This window comes from Lethenteron reissneri, chromosome 12 (genome assembly GCF_015708825.2).
Source record: "Lethenteron reissneri isolate LAM-NWPU_2019-01 chromosome 12, ASM1570882v1, whole genome shotgun sequence".
Lineage (NCBI taxonomy): Eukaryota > Metazoa > Chordata > Hyperoartia > Petromyzontiformes > Petromyzontidae > Lethenteron > Lethenteron reissneri.
Genome location: NC_083790.1, coordinates 14,032,597 through 14,047,040, shown reverse-complemented (window position 1 = coordinate 14,047,040; position 14,444 = coordinate 14,032,597).

Sequence of the window (14,444 nt, the reverse complement as noted above, 5' to 3'; positions counted from 1 at the left end):
TTGGAAACTCAAGAGCAGCTCCTCCACAATCTCTCGATAGTTGTCCGCTTTCCTGTTCCCAAGGAAATTCCGCACCACATCAGAGAATGCATTCCAAGCTCTAGCCTCTGCCGCAGTCATTGTTGTAACAAAGTGTGGATCCCTGATGAGTGTTCTTATTTGAGGGCCATCAAATATTCCTGCCTTTTTCTTCTCGGCACTGAGACTTGAAAAGGTTGAACATATATAGCTGAAGCAGTCTCCAGTGTGATCAAGAGCTTTGACGAATTGCTTCATTAACCCAAGTTTTATGTGCAGTGGGGGAAATACAATTTTATTCCTATCAACCAGAGGCTCATTCTTGATGTTCTTGTCACCAGGCGTCAAACTGATTCTTGATGGCCAGTTCTTTTTAACCCAGTGTTCTAATGTAGCCCTACTGTCCCAGTAGCACAGGAAACAAGGGTATTTTGTGTGACCTCCTTGCGGACCCAGCAGAAAATTAACCATTTTCAAATCAACACAAATTAGCCATCCATGAACCTGGTATTCCAATCTATCCAGAACAATCTTGATGTTGGCATACTCTTCATTCATTTTTACAGAGTGTCCTATTGGGATTGAACCATATATATTTCTGTTGTGAAGTAACACACCTTTCAAACTCCTTTTACTACTGTCAATAAAAAGTCTCCATTCACTTGAATCATATGCGGGCAGTCCCATATTGAGAACAGCCCTTCAACAGCATTGCAATAAACAATTTGACCAGCTGATGGAAGGTACTTTCGCAGTGCTGCTTCTCTGTTACGATAAAAGGAGACACTAGTGCCAGGGTCTGAGTAGTCCTTTCTCTTGCAGCCTGGAAGCCAACAATTCTGCAGACTGCTTTGGCAAATACAAATCTTTTACAAGATCTATTCAATTCAGGCTGACTAAACAGAGAAATGTTAGCACAATCTGCATCAGATGGCATTTATTCGATCTGACTCACAGGCACAGATATTTCCTCACAGTGCTCAACTGGTCGTCTGGCAGATGGGATATCTGGGTATTGTAAGTGTTGTTTGTTTTTCGTATTGAAACCTTTTACATTGACAAGGCAGAAGTAGCAGTTATCCAAATGGTTTGTAGGTTCTCTCCAAACCATTGGCACACCAAACTTCAGCTTAGCATTCTTTCCTTTAGACCATGATCGCAAAGTTTCAACACAGGTTTTACACACTTTGTGAGGAGCCCAATTTTTGTCTTTGTCTCCAAGTCGTATTTTAATGTAGGCAAGATAAACCTTCTTGACAAAGGTATTGATGTTGCGCCTTTGATCCTGCAAAGTGAAGCTGCCACAGATGTAGCAGAAGATATCTGGGTCATTACTGCATTTCCTTCTTTCGGATGTTGTAGCCATTGTTAGATCACGCCCTGCAGAAGAAAAATATTAAATAAATGTGGATATCTACATTAAACCATATTTTAACACTAAAGCAGTCACTGACTCGCAACAACTTGCAATCATAAGTGACAGAGTTAATTTCGGGTAAAATCAATGAAAATGGGGTATGCCAATAGCATAAAAATGAGATGTGATAGAGCAAATCTGAGATCAGATTTGGAATCAGCACCCTGAGATTATTCTAAAACAGCTGCAAAAGTCCAGGCCAGAATTTTTTCTTTGTTGACCAGTGTTATTAATTTGGGATTAAGGGAAACATCCATGAGTTATTAATTTGTGTCAATATCAGGTGCGTGGTTAATCCTCAAATCGGATAAATCGCATGCGGATAATCGAGTCAACTGTATTATGAACTAAATCGACATTAACAACATTGCATTCTTCTATATCAACATTGACAACCTTTCTAACGTTCTTAACATTGTCTAGAACAATAAACTATGATAACATGAACAACATTGCATTCTACTTTATAACAACGATAATATTTCGAAGATGGTAACATTATTCATGACTATAATAAACTATTATAACAATTTCTGTGCTCCCCTCTGTCACGCGCGCTCCTTTATGGCGTGCCTTCCTTTACTACTGCCACTAAACACTGAGGGGTTGTTTTCACGGAGGTGGACGCCACCTGCATCATGAACACGGCGAGTCCACCTCATCGGAAGCCAAGTTCGCATTTCTTCCTGAGAAGTGGAGCTGCTTTGGCTGCATCTGTTGCTGCTATAGCGGACAGACAGAGAATACTGTGTCCGTGTAGACCACCCCGCCTGAAACTACACTGGGGCACTGCAAGCCTTTCCTCAGTGTGTTTGGTAAGAGGGCGATGTTGAACATTTTTTTGCCAGGACCTTACCCGGCACACTGAGGAGGAAGATGCTCTGGTAGTACCGGGTCCCCCTTATAGAGGGGGACCACTTAGGCATCCTTCCAATCCTGCAGCACTCGTCCTCTGTGGTCCAGAAAGTTGTGATTATATCATATCGGGCAATCTGCAGACAAACGCTACCTGGGAAAAGTGCTGTTCGAGAGCACCTATGAAGGCCGACACATCACACGAGAGGGTGAGTGGCCAGCACCACACCTGGCTTAGTCTCCCCAGTGCTGATGTTTTACACACAGCAGCAGGTCCAGGTCCCCGGGTTACGGAAGGGTTATGTTCCTGAGAACGATCCGTAACCCGACTTTTCCGTATGTCGGTAACTGAACAATTTTACCCTAAAATAAAGATAAAATCCAATAGCAAGAAATAGTTGTGCCTCCCCTACCCGAATACTAGTTCGTTTTCTCTCCGGACTGTATTGCGCTGTCATCTGTTTTCTATTGCTACCTATATTCTATTGCTGTACATACTCTGCACTTATTCTTGGTTCTTTCGGTAAAGTCACGTAGAAGGAAAATAATAAAATAAATAAAATAAAAAATAAGATAATTCTCACGACGTTTCGGCCACAACACAAGCAGCCGTCCTCGGGTGAAGAACCGAAAGAACCAAGAATGAATCCATGCAGTCACGAAAGCTTTAAATCGAAATTTACTCTGCACTTGCTTGGATTTTTTCATTTAATCGAATAACACTACCCTTAACTAAACTAATGGAACATATACTGGATCCAATTGTTTATGAATACCACGAAACATTTTAATAAAAATTGTTAACAGAAAGCAGTCACTTCCGAATGTTCTTTACCGTGCATTAGGCTAGGCCTCGACTTTACATACACACGCACACATGCACACACATACACACACAGTAAATACAGTAAAAACCTAACAATAGAAACATGGGGGAAAAGATAGTTCGAAGCATAGATATCAAACAATTTCATAATGGTACCAAACAATTCAATTGACCATAATCCTGGTGAAGCTTGGGCTTGGTGAAGGAAGGCGTTTTGATGGAGTGAGGCGTAAGGCGGCGCGCCTTATGCGTTGCTCCGCGGTATTCATCCGCAACCTCACCGCGCTGCACTATTTGCGCTTGTGTAACTTATGCAAACATCTCCGCATCTAAATTTTTTTTACATTTATCGGAGCATTTTCATAAAGTCGGATTTCCATAAGTTGGGTCTTCCCGAACCCAGGGACTGCCTGTACTCATTTAAGGCTGACTTAGGGGAGGCCCGGAACAGGTTTATTTGTCACTGATAATGGCCGTGAGCAGGAATGGAACTCGGTTCGCTGGGTTCACACTTACCACTACGCTACTGCTCCCCACTCGCAAACACTTGTACATTATCACACACACACTCAGACACGCTCCCAAACACATATACTGGCTCACACTCTACTCTCTGCAAAACATACAGACTCAGCACGTGGTTTCAACTCAGCACTTGCCCCAACCTAGCATTGAGGCTATGGGGGAATCTTTGTTTGCTGTTGTTTCAGGACCAGGACCCCCTGGTGGCGGGGAGTCGATCTGCACGATCGTCGCCGGCGCGTGGAGCCATTGGCTCACTGGCCACTCCCAGAACGTGTGTGGGAAGGGCAGGTGATGCACAGCGACACGTAATACGTGTGCAGTGGATTCCTAAATATCAGCGTCTTATCTCCACTTACACATGGCAGGTTTTCTCCCGGTTTCCTCCCACATGATGCTAATCTGTGATGAGTAATGGAATTTGTCGTCAAACATCCAAATGTGGCAGCACCCGTCTCACGGTGTCTTAGTTAAATCACTGGCATTGCTGTTACGATGGAGAGTGACGTAGCTGTGGAGACAGGCGTCCTCATCGTATGTTGTCTCACTACTCCAAGGAGGAGGTTGGCTGTTGTCGTGAAGCCGTCCCACCCTGACTGTCCCCGCCCACCAATACCACCTTCCCCACAGTTCCTGCACGAGCTCCCAACACGTGGAGCAAGACGTTGGTCATCGTGCTGAACCACGCCTCGCGGCACGACCCAGAAACGCACCTATGAACCAGACACGATTCTTAAGTGTCCCAGAGTTGATTTTATGTCACCAGGTGAGGACTCCAGAGAGGAGCTTGGAAGCATTTGCAAGGGTGAAATAGAGCAAGAACAATCGCATCCCCTGAGGAATCAAGAATATTCCATGAACTCCTGTGGTGGGAGTCTGCTCGGGCAGATCCTGATCCCGCTCCTCCGTCCTGTGCTCCCCCCGCTGCACCTCGATGCGCTGCCACATCGTCCACCCAGCAGCGAATCAATCGGCGAGCGTCTGCTTCTCTCTGTGTCTGCCCCCTGCCCCCACAGCACAGCTGGGGTCTGCACCCAGCTGTGGCACGGCGAATGTGGTGGGAACTCAACACCAGCGGGGCCACTCGCCTACCTGGAACTGCGCGCCGGTCCCGGGGCAGCTGACATGGCTACAATGCAACGCAAACTCGCAGGGAAGAAACAGTTGAGTTTGTGGAGGGGAGTAGAGTAAGATGGAAGAGGAGAGGCAGGGGAGTGTGTGGAGGGGCGTAGAGTGGGATGAGAGGGGAGAGGCAGTTGAGTGTGTGGAGGTCAGTAGAGTGAGATGAGAGGAGAGGTACAGGTGAGTTTGTTGAAGGGAATAGATTTGGATGAGAGGGGGGGACAGGTGAGTTTGTGGAGGGGATTAGAGTTATAAGAGAGGGGGGAGAGGCAGGATAGTGTGTGGAGCGGAGTAGAGAGATATGAGCGTGGAGAGACGGGTGAGTTTGTGGAGGGGAGTAGAGTGGGATGAGAGGGGAGAGGCAGGTGAGTGTGTGGAGGAAAGTACAGTGGGATGAGAGGAGAAACAGGTCAGTGTGTGGAGGGGAGTCGATTGGGATGAGAGGGGGAAACAGGTGAGTGTGTGGATGGGAGTAGAGTGAGGTGAAAGGGGAGAGGCAGGGGAGTGTGTGAGGGGAGTACAGTGGGATGAGAGGTTAGTGACTGTGAGGTTGTGAAGGTCAGTAGAGTGAGAGGAGAGGTACAGGTGAGTTTGTTGAAGGGAGTAGAGTTGGATGAGAGGGTCAGACAGGTGAGTGTGTGGAGTGGAGTCGAGGGAGGTGAAAAGGGAGGCAGGGGAGTGTGTGGAGGGAGTACAGTGGGATGAGAGGTTAGTGACTGAGTTTGTGGAGGGGAGTAGAGTGGAATGAGAGGGGAGAGGCAGTTGAGTGTGTGGAGGTCAGTAAGATGAGAGGAGAGGGACAGGTGAGTTTGTTGAAGGGAGTCGAGTGGGCTGAGAGGGGAGAGACAGGTGAGTGTGAGGAGAGGAGTAGAGTAAGATTGAAGGGGAGATGCAGGTGATTGTGTGGAGGAGAGTTCAGTGGGATGAGAGAGGAGTGACAGTGAGTGTGTGGAGGGGAGAACATTTAGATTAGAGGAGATACAGGTGAGTGTGTGGAGCGGAGTAGAAGTGAGATGAAAGCGGAGAGGCAGGTGAGTGTAGCCTAGATTGAGATGATAGGGGAGAAACACGTTAGTGTGTGGAGGGGATTACAGTGGGATGAGGGGTAGACAGGAGAGTGTGTTGTGAGGAGTAGTGGGATGAGAGGGGAGAGATTGGTGAGTGTGTGGAGAGGAGTAGAGTAAGATGGATGGAGAGAGGCACGTGAGTGTGTGGAGAGGAGTACAGTGGATGAGAGGGGACATAGGAAGCCGAGTGTGTGGAGGGGCGTAGAGGCGGATTCGAGTGGAGTGACAGCGAGTGTGGAGGGGAGTTCATAGAAATGAGGGGAGAAACTGGTGATTGTGTGGAGGAGACTGCAGTGGTGTGAGTGTGGGGAGAGGAGTAGAATGAGATGAAAGGAGAGACAGCTGAGTGTTGCCTAGAGTGAGATGAGAGGGGAGAGAGACAGCTGAGTGTGGCCTAAAGTGAGATGAGAGGGGAGAGAGACAGCTGAGTGTGGCCTAGAGTTATATGAAAGGGGGAGACAGGTGAGTATGGATGGGAGTAGAGTGACGTGAAAGGGGAGAGGCAGGGGAGTGTGTGAGGGGAGTACAGTGGGATGAGAGGTTAGTGACTGAGTTTGTGGAGGGTAGTAGAGTGGGATGAGAGGGGAGAGGCAGTTGAGTGTGTGGAGGTCAGTAGAGTGAGATGAGAGGAGAGGTACAGGTGAGTTTGTTGAAGGGAGTAGATTAGGATGAGAGGGGGAGACAGGCGAGTTTGTGGAGGGGAGTATAAAGTAAGATGGAAGGGGGGAGGCAGGTGAGTGTGTGGAGGAGAGTACAGTGGGATGAGAGAGGAGTGATTGGGTGTGTGGAGGGGAGAACATTGGGATGAGGGGAGAGACAGGTGAATGTGTGGAGAGGAGTAGAGTAAGATGGAAGGGGAGAGGCAGGTGATTGTAGCCTAGAGTGAGAGGAGTGGTGAGACATGTTGGTGTGTAGACGGGAGTACAGTGGGATGAGAGGGGAGTGACAGTGAGTGTGGGGAGAGGAGTAGTGAGATGAGATGGGAGAGACAGGTGAGTGGAGAGGAGTAGAGTAAGTTGGAAGTGGAGAGGCAGGTGAGTGTGGAGGGGAGAACATTGGGATTAGGGGAGAAACAAGTGAGTGAGTAGAGCAGAGTCGATTGGGATGAGAGGGGGAAACAGGTGAGTGTGTGGATGGGAGTAGAGTGAGATGAAAGAGGAGAGGCAGGTGAGTGAGGAGTACAGTGGGATGAGAGGGGAGTGTGGGGAGGGGAGTAGAGTTAGATGAAAGGGTATAGACAGGTGAGTGTGTGAAGAGGAGTATAGTGTGTGAGAGGGGACAGAGGAAGCAGAGTGTGTGGAGGGGCATGGAGGGGGGTTCGAGAGGAGCGACCGTGAGTGTGTGGAGGGGAGTACATTGAAGTGAGCGGAGAGACTAGTGAGTGTGGAGTGTAGTATAGTGAGACGAGAGGGGAGAGGCAGTTGAGTGTGTGGAGGTCAGTCGAGTGAGATGAGAGGAGAGGGACAGGTGAGTTTGTTGAAGGGAGTAGATTGGGATTAGAGGGGGAGACAGGTGAGTGTGGAGGAGAGTCGAGTGAGGTGAAAGGGGAGAGGCAGGGGAGTGTGGGGAGTGGAGTACAGTGGATGAGAGAGGAGTAACAGTGAGTGTGTGGATAGGAGTAGAGTAGGATGGAAGGGGAGAGACTAGTGAGTGTGGGGAGGGGAGTCCAGTGGATGAGAGAGTACAGAGGAAGCGGAGTGTGTGGAGGGGCGTTGAGGGGGATTCGAGAGGAGCGATAGTGAATGTGTGGAGGGGCATGGACTGGGATGAGAAGGTTGAGAAAGGTGAGTGTGTGGAGCGGAGTCGAGTGGGTTGAGAGGGGGAGACAGGTGAGTGTGGAGGGGAGAAGAGTGAGGTGAAAGGGGAGAGTCAGGGGAGTGTGTGGAGGGGAGTACAGTGGGATTTGGTGAAAAACAGGTGAGTGTGGCCTAGAGTGAGATGAGAGGTGAGAGACATGTGATTGTGTATGAAGGGGAGTAGATCTCTAAACGTTTGTAAACAGCTCTTTGATTGGGGTAGACCTTCTGCCTCAGCAGCTTTCCCCCTCTTTTTTCACCTGATGATGATTGCTTGTGTTTTGATCAAAACGTCGTGATAGCGATTATTTTTTTTCTATATCCGTGGCTTTGCTGAAAGACCCAGTATTATTCATAATAATGTTTTTTGGGTGAGATCGCGTTATTATAAATGTGTCGCAACCCTCCACCACCCGACACAGCCAATCAGTAAACAAGTAAACCCGTAAAAACAAAGTTTTTCACTCTAAATCCTTTATATGCGTGGCGGCTAGAGTTCTCTCGTCCTCTGGCTTGAGATGGCTGCAATCTATGGGTCAGATGATTGTCTGCCAGTATTAAGCAATTGGTAATTAAATATTTAATTAGTTTTCCCTAAACAGTGTAAAATTTTGGAAAAAAAATTTCACGAAAATTAATTGTCACACACAACGAGTCTGTGTGGAAAATGTCAGGTCGATTGGATCACGGGAAGTGGGTTAAAAAACGAGCGAAAGATTTGCACGGTCCTAAGCAAGCAAGCGAACTTAATATAAAGGATTTAAACATATATTTGCCTGTGGAGGACGCGGGGATCGATCCCGCGACCTTTGGCATGGGAAGCGAGGGCGCTACTAACTGCGCTACTCCACCACGGCCTGTGGAGGGGTTACGCTCTGGGCTCTTGCACTGTGATGTTCAGCCAAAGCCTTGAATGCGTTCTATTTGAATATATGTAAAATAATTTTTTTTTGCCTAAAAAGTGTAAATTTTTGGGAATTTTTTTTCACGAACAATAATTGGCACAACGAGTCTGTGTGGAAAATGTCAGCTCGATTGGATCACGGGAAGTGGGTTAAAAAACGACCGAAAGATTTGCACGGTCCTAAGCAAGCAAGCACGCGAACTTAATATAAAGGATTTAAAAAATGTGTCTCGTTAACAAAACGTCAATTAGTTACTTGAGCCCAGTGGTGTGTTTGAAGAGTGAAACCACGATATTTAGAATTTGAATATGACGTTTCGCTGGTCATTACATCCAGCATCTTCAGGCGATTTGCCAGAATAGTGAAGCCATCCCCACCTGCTTTCGGCCTTAAATAGTGCATGATGACGTCATCATTGTTGAATCCCATCAGGTTTCGAGATAAGAGGTGGGGGATGGGTATTGCAGTTATGTAATAGGTCAGTAATTGGCCACTTAGCATGCGACTACTCTATAATGAATTGCAATATGTATTGTGTATTACTTAATAATAGCTTCCAGGCTGCACTGAGTCTAGCTATCACAGCGGTTGAAATTATTTGTATTCTCAATTTTAATTGATTCTCTAATTAGTCTTGGCCAGTAATTAGTTTTGCATAACACTTCAACGTTATCAGAATCAATTGAATGTCCTTGTTAGTAAGCATGCTCTGCCACTGCTGACAGCTGTGTTTGAGATAATTTAACGTTCCTTTGGTGTTCTTTTAGTCTTACGCTTATGTTACATCCCGGCTGTCCAATATAGCATTTACTGCATAAGCAATTGATCCGATATACACCATCTGTTGATAACTTTGGTAATAAATCTTTAGTACAAGACACTAGTTTTTGAGTTTTGTGTACCGTACCAAATCTCACTTTAATGTTTTGCTTTTGCAAAACACGGGCTAATTTTTCAGTAACACCCGAGATATATGGTATTTTAATTATTTTGATAATCTGATCACTTTCAGCAGTATTGTTGTTCGGTCTTGGTTTTGCATTCACTGCTCTGTTAATTTGAGCATTATTTTAGCCATTCAGTCGTAGTGCTTCTTTAACATGTTTAATCTCTCTCCTTAGACTTTCACCATCTGACACTGTTTTTGCCTGATGTATGAACGTCTTGATGAGAGAGGATTTCTGTGCTGGGTGATGATGCGAATCTGCATTCAGATAGGCATCAGTGTGCGTTCCCTTTCGGTAGATGCTGTGTGTTATTTTACCCTTTTTACCGCGTCCAAGCAAAATATCCAGGAAGGGGAGTGTGTTGTTCACCTCCATTTCCATGGTGAACTGGATAGCTGGGTTTTGTGCATTGAGATGATTTAAAAATTAATTAAGTGTATCTTTACCATGTGTTAAGACAACCAAAGTGTCATCGACATATCTAAACCAAAAGGATGGTTTTAATGTACTTGAGGTAAATGCTCTTGTTTCAAAGTTTTCCATGCACAGATTTGCTATAGCAGGAGACAAAGGAGAGCCCATTGCTGCTACTTCATTTTGTCTAAAGAAGTCAGCTCTCGAAAAGAAATAAGTGTTATTTAGACAATGGTCAGCTAGTTTTGGAATATCTTCTGGTAAACCTGTCTTCTTTACTAGTGTATCAAGTAATGTAAGTGACTTGTTAACTGTAACCTTAGTAAATAGAGAAAATACATCAAAACTCATCAGATTATCATTAGGTGAATGTGTGAAGGGGAGCAGAGTGAATGAGAGTTGACAGGCAGGATGGTGTGTGGAGAGGAGTAGAGTAGGGTAAGTGGGGAGAGACAGGTGAGTTTGTGGAGGAGAGTAGAGTTGGATGAGAGGGGAGAAAGGCAGGTGAGTGTCTGGAAGGAAGTAGAGTGAGATTAGAGGAGAGAAACAGGTGAGTGTGTGGACTCAAGTGAAATGAGAGGGGAGAGACAGGTGAGTTTGTTAAGGGGAGTAGAGTGAGAAGAGGGGAGAAACAGGTGAGTGTGTGGAGCAGAGTCGAGTGGGATGAGAGGTAAGATACAGTTTTGTGGAGGGGAGTCTAGTGGGATACAGTGAGGGAAAAAAGTATTTGATCCCCTGCTGATTTTGTACGTTTGCCCACTGACAAAGAAATGATAAGTCTATAATTTTAATGGTAGGTTTATTTGAACAGTGAGAGAATAACAACAACAAAATCCAGAAAAACGCATGTCAAAAATTTTATAAATTGATTTGCATTTTTATGAGGGAAATAAGTATTTGACCCCCTCAATCGGAAAGATTTCTGGCTCCCAGGTGTCTTTTATACAGGTAACAAGCTGAGATTAGGAGCACTCCCTTTAAGAGTGTGCTCCTAATTTCAGCTCGTTACCTGTATAAAAGACACCTGTTCACAGAAGCAATCAATCAAATCAGATTCCAAACTCTCCACCATGGCCAAGACCAAAGAGCTCTCCAAGGATGTCAGGGACAAGATTGTAGATCTACACAAGGCTGGAATGGGCTACAAGACCATCGCCAAGCAGCTTGGTGAGAAGGTGACAACAGTTGGTGCGATTATTCGCAAATGGAAGAAACACAAAAGAACTGTCAATCTCCCTCGGCCTGGGGCTGCATGCAAGATCTCACCTCGTGGAGTTGCAATGATCATGAGAACGGTGAGGAATCAGCCCAGAACTACACAGGAGGATCTTGTCAATGATCTCAAGGCAGCTGGGACCATAGTCACCAAGAAAACAGTTGGTAACACACTACGCCGTGAAGGACTGAAATCCTGCAGCGCCCGCAAGGTCCCCCTGCTCAAGAAAGCACATCACATATACATGCCCGTCTGAAGTTTGCCAATGAACATCTGAATGATTCAGAGGACAACTGGATGAAAGTGTTGTGGTCAGATGGAACCAAAATGGAGCTTTTTGGCATCACCTCAACTCGCCGTGTTTGGAAGAGGAGGAATGCTGCCTATGACCCCAAGAACACCATCCTCACCGCCAAACATGGAGGTGGAAACATTATGCTTTGGGGGTGTTTTTCTGCTAAGGGGACAGGACAACTTCACCGCATCAAAGGGACGATGGACGGGGCCATGTACCGTCAAATCTTGGGTGAGAACCTCCTTCCCTCAGCCAGGGCATTGAAAATAGGTCGTGGATGGGTATTCCAGCATAACAATGACCCAAAACACACGGCCAAGGCAACAAAGGAGTGGCTCAAGAAGAAGCACATTAAGGTCCTGGAGTGGCCTAGCCACTCTCCAGACCTTAATCCCATAGAAAATATGTGGAGGGAGCTGAAGGTTCGAGTTGCCAAACGTCAGCCTCAAAACCTTAATGACTTAGAGAAGATCTGCAAAGAGGAGTGGGACAAAATCCCTCCTGAAATGTGTGCAAACCTGGTGGCCAACTAAAAGAAATGTCTGACCTCTGATTGCCAACAAGGGTTTTGCCACCAAGTACTAAGTCATGTTTTGCAGAGAGGTCAAATACTTATTTCCCTCATTAAAATGCAAATCAATTTATAACATTTTTGACATGCGTTTTTCTGGATTTTGTTGTTGTTATTCTGTCTCTCACTGTTCAAATAAACCTATCATTAAAATTATAGACTGATCATTTCTTTGTCAGTGGGTAAACGTACAAAATTAGCAGGGGATCAAATACTTTTTTCCCTCACTTTAAGAGGGGGAGACAGGTGAGGCTGTGGAGGGGAGGAGTGAGATGAAAGGGGAGAGGTAGGTGAATGTGGATTAGAGTGGGATTCGACAGGAGAGACACGTGAGTTTGTGGAGGGGAGAAGAAGGGGATGAGAGGGGAGAGACAGGTGAGTGTGTGGAGTGGAGTCGATTGGGATGAGAGGGTGAGACAGGAGAGTGTTGTGAGGAGTAGAGTGAGATGAAAGAAAAGGCAGGGGAGTGGAGAGGGGATAGATGGTTGAGTATGTGGAGTTTAGTAGATTGAGATGAGAGGGGGCAGGCAGCAGAGTATGTGGAGGGAGTAGAGTAGGATTAGAGGAGAGCGACAGTGAATGTGTGGAGGGGCGTAGAGAGATGAAAGGGGAGAGACAGGTTAGTGTGGAGGGGAGTCGAGTAGGGTGAGTGGGGAGAGACGGATGAGTTTGTGGAGGGAGGTAGATTGAGAAAAGTGGAGAAACAGGTGAGTGTGTGGACTAGAGTGAGATGAAAGGGGAGAGGCAGGTGCGTGGACGAGAGTGAGATTTTATAGATGAGAGACAAGTCACTTTGTGGAGGGGGGTACAGTGAGATGAGAGAAAAGAGACAGGTGAGTGTGTGGAGGGGGGTACAGTGAGATGAGAGGGTACAGGCAGGAGAGTGGTGCTGAAGGTCACATGTCAGACTTTTGTGCCATGGGGTTGACTGGTGGTGCCAGGCTTTGTGCAGGATATCGTGGGACACACCCAGGTGTCAAGGGGTTGACTTATGGTGCCAGACTAGGTGCAGGATGTCACTGGTAGATCCTTGTGCCATGGGGTTTATAGATTGTGTGAGGCTATGTGCAGGAGGTCACGCTACAGACCCAAGTGTCAAGGTGTTAACTGGTGGTGCCAGGCTAAGTACAGGATGTCACAGGACAGCCCCACGTGCCAAGGGGTTGCTGAAAATGCCAGGCTATGTGCTGCAGATTACAGGACTGACCCAGGTACTTTGGGTTGCCTGATTATGACATACTTGATGTAGGAGGTCATTGGACAGACACAGGTTCCAAGGGGTTTACTGATGATGCCAGGCAAGGTGCAGAAGGTCATTCTGCAGGCCCAGGTGCCAAGGGTTTGAGTGATGGTGCCAGGCTAGTTGCAGGAGGTTTCGTGACAGACCCAGGTGTTATGGGTTAGCTGATGTTACCAGGCTATGTGCAGCAGGTCTCATGACAGACCCAGGTGCCAAGTGGTTTAATGATGGTGCCAGGCTAGGTGCAGGAGGTCACTGGTGAGACCCTTGTGCCAAGAGGTTGACTGATGGTGCCAGACTATGTGCAGGAGGTCACATTACATATCTAGGTGCCAAGGGGTTGACTCATGGTGCCAGGCTAGGTACAGGAGATCACGGGGGAAACCCAGGTGGCATGGGGTTTACTGATGGTGCCAGGCTAATTAGAGGAGTCATATCTCCAGAATAGTCTATTGTTTTCTACGTAAGTCATTGGTGATCGAGCTGAGACCATCAACTCACTAAAATTGAGGACCAGGTTTAATCACAACTCAGTGTGAGTCTGTGTCTCTCTGAACCTATGGGTGTCTTGTGTGACTCACTGGGTCTCGATGTAAATCATTGGTGGCTGGTCTGAGACCATAAAATCAATACAACTTGAGGATCCATTTTAATCACAACTCGGTCTATGTATGTGTAGGGTGTAGGTGGATTCCCGCTCACGGCCAGCATCGGTGAAAACTATCTTTGCCAGCCACACGATAGAGCTATGCGTGGAGGTGGACGACCTCCTGCAGTGGCAGCCACAGCCTCGTGCCCGACCCACACAAGGGTGAGAGCGACGCTGCACACGCACGCCTCGCTCGCGACTCGCCCGCTTGCTCACTCACCTTGGTCTGTCTCACTGTCACACTCACCTCTCTACCCACACTTACTCACCCGAGTCTATCTCACTGCCACACACAGACCGTTCACCTCTTCACCCACACTCGCCTATCTGGATCTGTCATACTCACCTCTCTATCCATACTCATTTACTCACCTGGCTCTGTCTTACTGTCACACTCACCTCTCTAGTGTCCCCTCTAGTTGAGGCCCTGCAGCTAGCAGTGGCTTCAGTCATACATTTCAGGATTGTATCTCATCCTCCCTTAAACAATGTGTCTAATGCACTCTGGTTCCTGGTATAGTGTTTAGTGAGTGCTGTGCGAGGGTTCATTGAGTTTTGTTTATTGTGCCCGCTATGCCATTATA